Genomic DNA, 8,254 nt, shown 5'->3' on the forward strand with positions numbered 1-8,254 from the left:
GTTAAGGTGAATCTTCGTCTCTGTTTCTCTGTGCCTTCTAAATAAAAGGCTGCACATTTTGTTCTTACTTCCAACCTGTTCGGTACGTCTTTTCTCCATTGGCCTAGCATCATCCGGGACCGAATTTGGCTAGACTCAGGTCCATAAATCTCGTGGGGTAACGCCGGTTTCCACACCGTGCAAAACCGCTCAGCACGCAATTGAATAAGGTGTGTGAAAGTGAGGATTCAATCGCCGTCTTCGTTGACGTGTGCACCTTGAACCCCTGGACCCTCCCGCAACAATATATATATATATATATATATATATATATATATATATATATATATATATATATATATATATATATATATATATATATATATATATATATATATATATATATATATCTGTGAGAAATAGCAGAAACTCCACAATACGAGCAGCGTGCCTCATTTGCATTAAATAAATAATCGGAAGAAATTAAATAAGTAGTGGGCGTAGCTTCAAGACGGTCGATGTTTTATTTTCGACAAGCTTTCGACCAACAGGTCTTCTTCATCGACAAGAACAGCAGGTATGCATACAAGACAGGTATGTCTTGGTAGAAAAGGTAGAAAATATCAAGGCTTTCGATGGGGGAAGATAAGGTATGGTGGTGAACAGCTGTTTTAAAGACCTGGAGAGAGGAGTGGGATTGAAGAGAGTGGGGGAGTTTGTTCCAGAGGCGGGAGAAAAGAGGAATGAAAGAGTGAAGGTGAACAGAGAGTCTTGATTTTGGCAATTTCACCATAAGAGGGTTGCTGGCAGATCTTGCGCGACCTGTAGGAATATTTGGGGGACAGAGCACAGAGAGAGCTGGGGGAGCTAGGCCGGAGAGGAGTCGGTAGAAGACAGAAAGACCACCAACCTGCCTGCGGTGAGCAAGTGAAAGGCCCTCGGAGTTAGCTTCATCGCAGGAGATTCCAAGGATTCTGAAAGCTTTGGTTTCAACAGCGTGAAGACGAGCTAGGTGTGAGGCAGGAGCACCAGCCCAGAGGGGAGAACAGTATTCCATTGTGCTGCGGATGAAAGCCTTGTATGGGGTGAGGAGCTCAGGTGTGCCAAGGTAGGACTTCGCACGACGGAGGATGCCCAGTCGGCGACTGGCTTTGGAGGCCAGCTTGGAAATGTGGTTTTCCCAGGAAAGATCATGGCAGATAGTGAGACCCTAAAGCTTGAGTGACAGAACTTCTTGGAGAGGATTGTTGAGAAAGTAGATGAGAGGGTTGTCCAGTCGGTCTTTTCGGAGAGACATAGTGAGAGTGTGAAATTTTCCCTCTGTACCAGCAATGTGGACCTAAGAAGAGATCATTCTCCCTCTGTACCAGCAATTTGGACATCAGAAGAGATCATTTTCCCTCTGTACCAGCAATGTGGACCTAAGAAGAGATCATTCTCCCTCTGTACTAGCAATGTGGACCTAAGGAGAGATCATTCTCCCTCTGTACCAGCAATGTGGATATAAGGAGAGATCATTCTCTCTCTGTACCAGCAATGTGGACATAAGAAGAGATCATTCTCCCTCTGTACCAGCAATTTGGACCTAAGGAGAGATCATTCTCCCTCTGTACCAGCAATGTGGACCTAAGAAGAGATCATTCTCCCTCTGTACCAGCAATGTGGACCTAAGAAGAGATCATTCTCCCTCTGTACCAGCAATGTGGACCTAAGAAGAGATCATTCTCCCTCTGTACCAACAATGTGGACCTAAGAAGAGATCATTCTCCCTCTGTACCAGCAATGTGGACCTAAGAAGAGATCATTCAACTTTTTGAACATCTGTCGTTGTTCACACAATACAAATGATCCTGTTTTTGAGCGATCATTTGGAAACATTAAAATATATGTTTTCAAGTGACCACTTGTCCTTTCAACAAAGTGTGCTCGTTAAAGACAAATTGTCACTTCAAGGACATCACTTCATCACATTGATAATAATGCTTCTCGGGTGCACATAGATCATGTTTATTGAAAGCAATTGATTGCCCAATTGAAAGGTCGTGCAAAACAGCTTTAGCTCTTTCTCTTAACAAATGGCGAAGTGATTTCTTCGATGAGTTTAGCAAGTTTTGAAGAGTGATGGATTTCTACAATCTGTCTTTTCAAAAGATGGATTATGTCGGCCATGGTTTCTTTCTTGCTTTGTTCATTTGCCGAATTCCTTGTTTTATTGAGTGCAGTCACCATGATTGGACATTTCAACAGAAACCTTATTGTATAATATGGTTTTATAAAATTTTAAACAAAAATAAAACCATTAAAATGAAGTCACCATATATTATTTACAAGTTTATGTGAAGCTGCGAATTTTCCAAACACCCACAGGTGTACAAGGCATGTATTTTATTCTGTACATTTTCTTCCCCACAAAATTCTTATTTTGAAAATTTTATTTTCTCAATTCGGTAGTTGTTGAGGACGCCCAGGATGCCCACCTCCAAAGCCAGCATGTTGAGGTACATTTAATGTCTAAAATGAAACACAAAATTGAACAGCATGCGTCACATCCCAACGGAAGGGACCGCAGGTGCAACCATCCAAATGGAAGGGACTGCAGGTGCAACAATCCCAACGGAAGGACTGGACCGCAGGTGCAACCATCCCAACGGAAGGGACCGCAGGTGCAACCATCCAAATGGAAGGGACCGCAGGTGCAACCATCCAAATGGAAGGGACTGCAGGTGCAACCATCCCAACGGAAGGACTGGACCGCAGGTGCAACCATCCCAACAGAAGGGACCGCAGGTGCAACCATCCCAACGGAAGGACTGGACCGCAGGTGCAACCATTCCAACGGGAGGACCGCAGGTGCAACCATCCCAACGGAAGGGACCGCAGGTGCAACTATCTCAACGGAAGGACTGGACCGCAGGTGCAACCATTCCAACGGGAGGACCGCAGGTGCAACCATCCCAATGGAAGGACCGCAGATACAACCATCACAACGGAAGGGACCGCAGGTGCAACCATCACAACGGGAGAACCACAGGTGCAACCATCACAACGGGAGAACCACAGGTGCAACTATCACAACGGAAGGGACCGCAGGTGCAACCATCACAACGGGAGAACCGCAGGTGCAACCATCACAATGGGAGAACCGCAGGTGCAACCATCTCAACGGGAGAACCGCAGGTGCAACCATCACAATGGGAGAACCGCAGATGCAACCATCCCAATGGAAGACCCTTTCGACCCCAAGATCCTGAAGACCCCCAAAGACCCTGAAGACCCCTCAATACCCCCCAAGACAAGACCCTTAAGACCACATTTACCTTTAAGACCCTTTACATAGTTTTGACACTTTGAGATCCCTTCACCCTTCCAACCTTTTACACCCCTTAAGTCCCTTTTGACCCCTTAGACCTTAACACCATTTATACCCCTTACATTCTTCAGACTGATTAGACAGCTTGGACACTTGACCATTTAGAGCTTGGCACCACTTGGACCTTTTTAGATTGCAAATAAATTTACAAATAAATAATATCACTGATATTACAAATAAATTATAAATAAATAATATCACTGATATTACAAATAAATTTACAAATAAATAATATCACTGATATTACAAATAAATTACAAATAAATAATATCACTGATATTACAAATAAATAATATCACTGATATTACATAAATTACAAATAAATAATGTCACTGACATTACAAATAAATAATATCACTGATATTACAAATAAATTACAAATAAATATTATCACTGAATTACAAATAAATTACAAATAAATAATATCACTGATATTACAAATAAATTACAAATAAATAATATCACTGATATTACAAATAAATTACAAATAAATAATATCACTGATATTACAAATAAATTTCAAATAAATAATCACTGATATTACAAATAAATAACAAATAAATAATATCACTGATATTACAAATAAATTACAAATAAATAATATCACTGATATTACAAATAAATTACAAATAAATAATATCACCTATATTACAAATAAATTACAAATTAATAATATCACTGATATTACAAATAAATAATATCACTGATATTACAAATAAATTACAAATAAATATTTTCACTGAAATACAAATAAATTACAAATAAATAATATCACTAATATTACAAATAAATTAAAAATAAATAATATCACTGATATTACAAATAAATTACAAATAAATAATATCACTGATATTACAAAGAAATTACAAATAAATAATATCACTGATATTACAAATAGATTACAAATAAATAATATCACTGATATTACAAATAAATTACAAATAAATAATATCACTGATATTACAAATAAATTACAAATAAATAATATCACTGATATTACAAATAAATTACAAATAAATAATATCACTGATATTTCAAATAAATTACAAATAAATAATATCACTGATATTACAAATAAATTACAAATAAATAATATCACCGACATTACAAATAAATTACAAATTAATAATATCACTGATATTACAAATAAATTACAAATAAATAATATCACTGATATTACAAATAAGTTACAAATTAATAACATCACTAATATTACAAATAAATTACAAATTAATAACATCACCAATATTACAAATAAATTACAAATTAATAACATCACCAATATTACAAATAAATTACAAATTAATAACATCACTAATATTACAAATAAATTACAAATAAATAATATCACTAATATTACAAATAAATTACAAATTAATAACATCACCGATATTACAAATAAATTACAAATAAATAATATCACTGATATAACAAATAAATTACAAATAAATAATATCACTGATATTACAAATAAATTACAAATAAATAATATCACTGATATTACAAATAAATTGCAAATAAATATCACCAATATTACAAATAAATTTGTACAAAATAAATGTTTGTATTATGATTGATGGAAACTCAAATTCAGTCAGGTCATTATCCTCAGGTAAAACAAGCCCATGCCTCTGCAGTGATGTGTGGTGAGACGAGTGTAGCGAGCCGATCCACTCCAGTAAAATCAAGGTGAGCACTCTCTTTATATATTGGGGGAAGTTAAGTGACTGTTACTCCTGATCCAGGTGAGCTTCAGAACGTGCAATTATATGGTATGTGCCATGTGTGAAACTATGGAAAAGAAGTGACATTCCATAGCTTGTAGAAAATGCCAAATACGTTTCTGAAACGTATTCTGAAACAATGTACACCTGATACCATGCAACAATACAAAATAAGGGCATTCAAAAAATCTCGTGTGCGTGCTGGACTACCCTTGTGTTCTTAGGAGGAACGTGGTAATGCTCTAGAAAAGTTCATACAAAGGTGCGCCAATTTGATTCATACACCTGCATGAAGAAGTAAATGTCCATGGAACACCAGGAGAGAGATAATACGAATTCCATCCCATCCTGTTTCGAATGTCATTACAATGAAACCAACATCTCTTTGTTTATGAAGCACCTGGCCGTGCGGACAAGTCAACCTGCAAGATGGAATCTTTTCAGCCACCTGGAAGCATTCATTGCAATGCGGAGGCTCACACCATGTTCCGTTTGCATGATTGTGGTAATCGTCCTGCCACAGTTTGATTTTCAGGTTGAAACACACCTTGAATGATGTTTCTATGAGACTCCAATGGGAAAATTGTAAGGAGAAATTACTGACATGCCCAGGTGTTCATGGCGTGATGCGAATTGGAGCAACACACTTTTCCTGATATGTCCGCAAGCAGTGGAATGCTGAAAAGGGCTGCAGATTGAGCACGAAAATGAGGGTGAAGTGGCAACGAGCTTCCTACCAGCTAATTTTGATATTTTAAATAAAGTATGGGCCCTGACTACTTCACACACCAAAAATACCCAGAATCCCCTTGGTGGAACATGTGCAAGTGACGTCATCAAGGTGGCCTCCATTTTTATTAAGTTTTTGTATTTTATTTTTACATTGAGGGTCTCTGTGTCCTGATCTGTAATAAAATGATACTAGCATCTGATTTAAATATTCTATTTAATAATATTAATGTTTAATGAGACTTAAAAATAATATTATTAATGATATTTAATAATATTTAAAATAATACTTAAATAATATTTAAATAATAAATTAATTTAAATGCATGTATTACAAATGCATGCATGCTTGCAATGCATTTAAATGCATTTAAATGCAGATATGTGGAATGCAAATGCAATGCAAATGCAAATGCAATGCAATGCAAATGCAATGCAAATGCAATGCAGATAAATGCATCGCCTCACGGCGAGGTCACGTCTTTTCGAAGCTGTTCCATGCGCTCACGCTTTCGAAGCTAAGTAATCTTTCACAATTGTGTTTTTGTCGAGACTATATCTATCTTTCGGTGTGTGTACCTATAGCGTGTCCTTAGGAAAATTTTCGGTGCTAATTTTTCGTACATGTATACACAATCGTCGGTTAATGCGTATCGAGTATTCTGAGGCCTTGTACTCGTAAGCTTAGGCTACCGTACCGTCTCCGACCTTGTGGTATTGTTTTTTCTCAGTGGTTCGTCGAATGCGCTGCAATTATTTTCGTTCTCTGTTTCGTCCCAGTCGTTCACCCCCATACCTCCTTGTTTAATATCTCTACTCAAAAAAAAACAAACCCAAAAACATTTTCCTTCTCAGGTCTTATTCGTATAATTGTTGTTCTTGTTTGTTCATTCGTTCTTCGTTCACGTTGTTCGCAATCACGCGATCACGTGGTTAGAAATGTATAATCTCTCCCCTGAACAACTATTTTCTCTCATATATTATAACACCTTTTTCTTCTTCTCCTACAAAAGGATGCTTTCGTCTTGCTCACCAAATCTATTCATTCCAAAATAAATAAATAATACCATCTCTTTCAGTTCCTCTTTTCTACATTCCCTAAACTCTCCAGAACTCCACCCCTCCTTCAGCGTCCTCAAACGTATTTTTGACTCGAAGGTCTCAAACACATTTTGCAAAAAATGTTCGTTTCCCATGAATCGTACACTTTTCAAAATCCAATCTCAGCCCTCCCCTCCAAATCTTCCCCATCCCCCCTTCCCTCCAAAACTTCCCCATCCCACCTACCCTCCAAAACTTCCCCATCACCCCTCCCCTCCAAATCCTCCCCATCACCCATCCCTTTCAAATCTCCCCACTTGCCCCTTCCCTCCCCTCCCTCCTAAACTCCCCCAAAACCCCTCCCCTCCGAGACTCTCCCTCGCTCCTCCCCTCCTAGACTCCCCTCTCACCCCTCCTCCTCAAAGCATCCTCCCTGCTTCTTCCCCCTTCCAACTTTCACCTTCATCTCCCCCAACCTTCTGCCTCGCTCTTCCCCCTCCTCAAATAACACCTCACTGTGCCTCACCCAATCTCCATCAAACCTTTTGTCCGCCCCATTCTTCCCTTTCTCCAAGCTATTCTGAAATCTCTGAAATCTCTGACACACCTTCAACAGCTCTCCCTACCTCTTCCTCCTCTTCCATATCTTACCCTACCCCTTCCCCCCCCCCCCCCTGTTCTGTATCCAATGCTCCCCCTTCCTCTTCATTAGCGGTATGGACCTCAAACATCCGGGGCCTTCGCTCAAACCTGACTGATCTCTCCATACAGGTTGCTTCTGACAAACCAGATGTGATCTGCTTAACAGAAACTTTCCTCCTTCATGATCTCTCTGATGCCTTGGTATCTCTCCCAGGTTACCCCCTCCTCCGGTATGATAGACCTGAGCCTCGTCCTGGAGGTGGGGTTGCTATCTTTATAAAAAAAACTCTCTTCCTCACTCGCCCTCCACTGCCCTCTCTCCACCTCACCCCCAGGAATACCTTTGGCTACGGCTTCCCCTTCGCTCCCACCTTTTGTTCATATGTGTGTTGTACCGTCCACCAAACAGTGATGACTCCATCTACATCTCGCTGTCTGATAATATGGACCAACTTCTATCTACCCATCCCAACTCTCTCTTCCTCATATGTGGCGATTTCAATTGTCACCATGCCAGTTGGCTGGGTGTGGGTACCTCTCTCACAAGCCATGGCTCTTCAGCAAAGGACTTCTGCGACTCACTGGAACTGACACATTTTGTCAATTTCCCGACCCGGATCTCAGTCAACGGAGCATCTTCTCTTCTGGACTTGGTTATGACTACCTTCCCTGAAAATGTCTGCTGCTCTTCTTCTGCTCCAATCGGCTCATCTGATCATGTGCTTGTTAAAGTGGACATCTCTCTGACCATTCTCAGAGAGCCTCCTCA

Source organism: Myxine glutinosa, chromosome 13 (genome assembly GCF_964187855.1).
Source record: "Myxine glutinosa chromosome 13, kmMyxGlut1.1, whole genome shotgun sequence".
NCBI classification, from domain to species: domain Eukaryota; kingdom Metazoa; phylum Chordata; class Myxini; order Myxiniformes; family Myxinidae; genus Myxine; species Myxine glutinosa.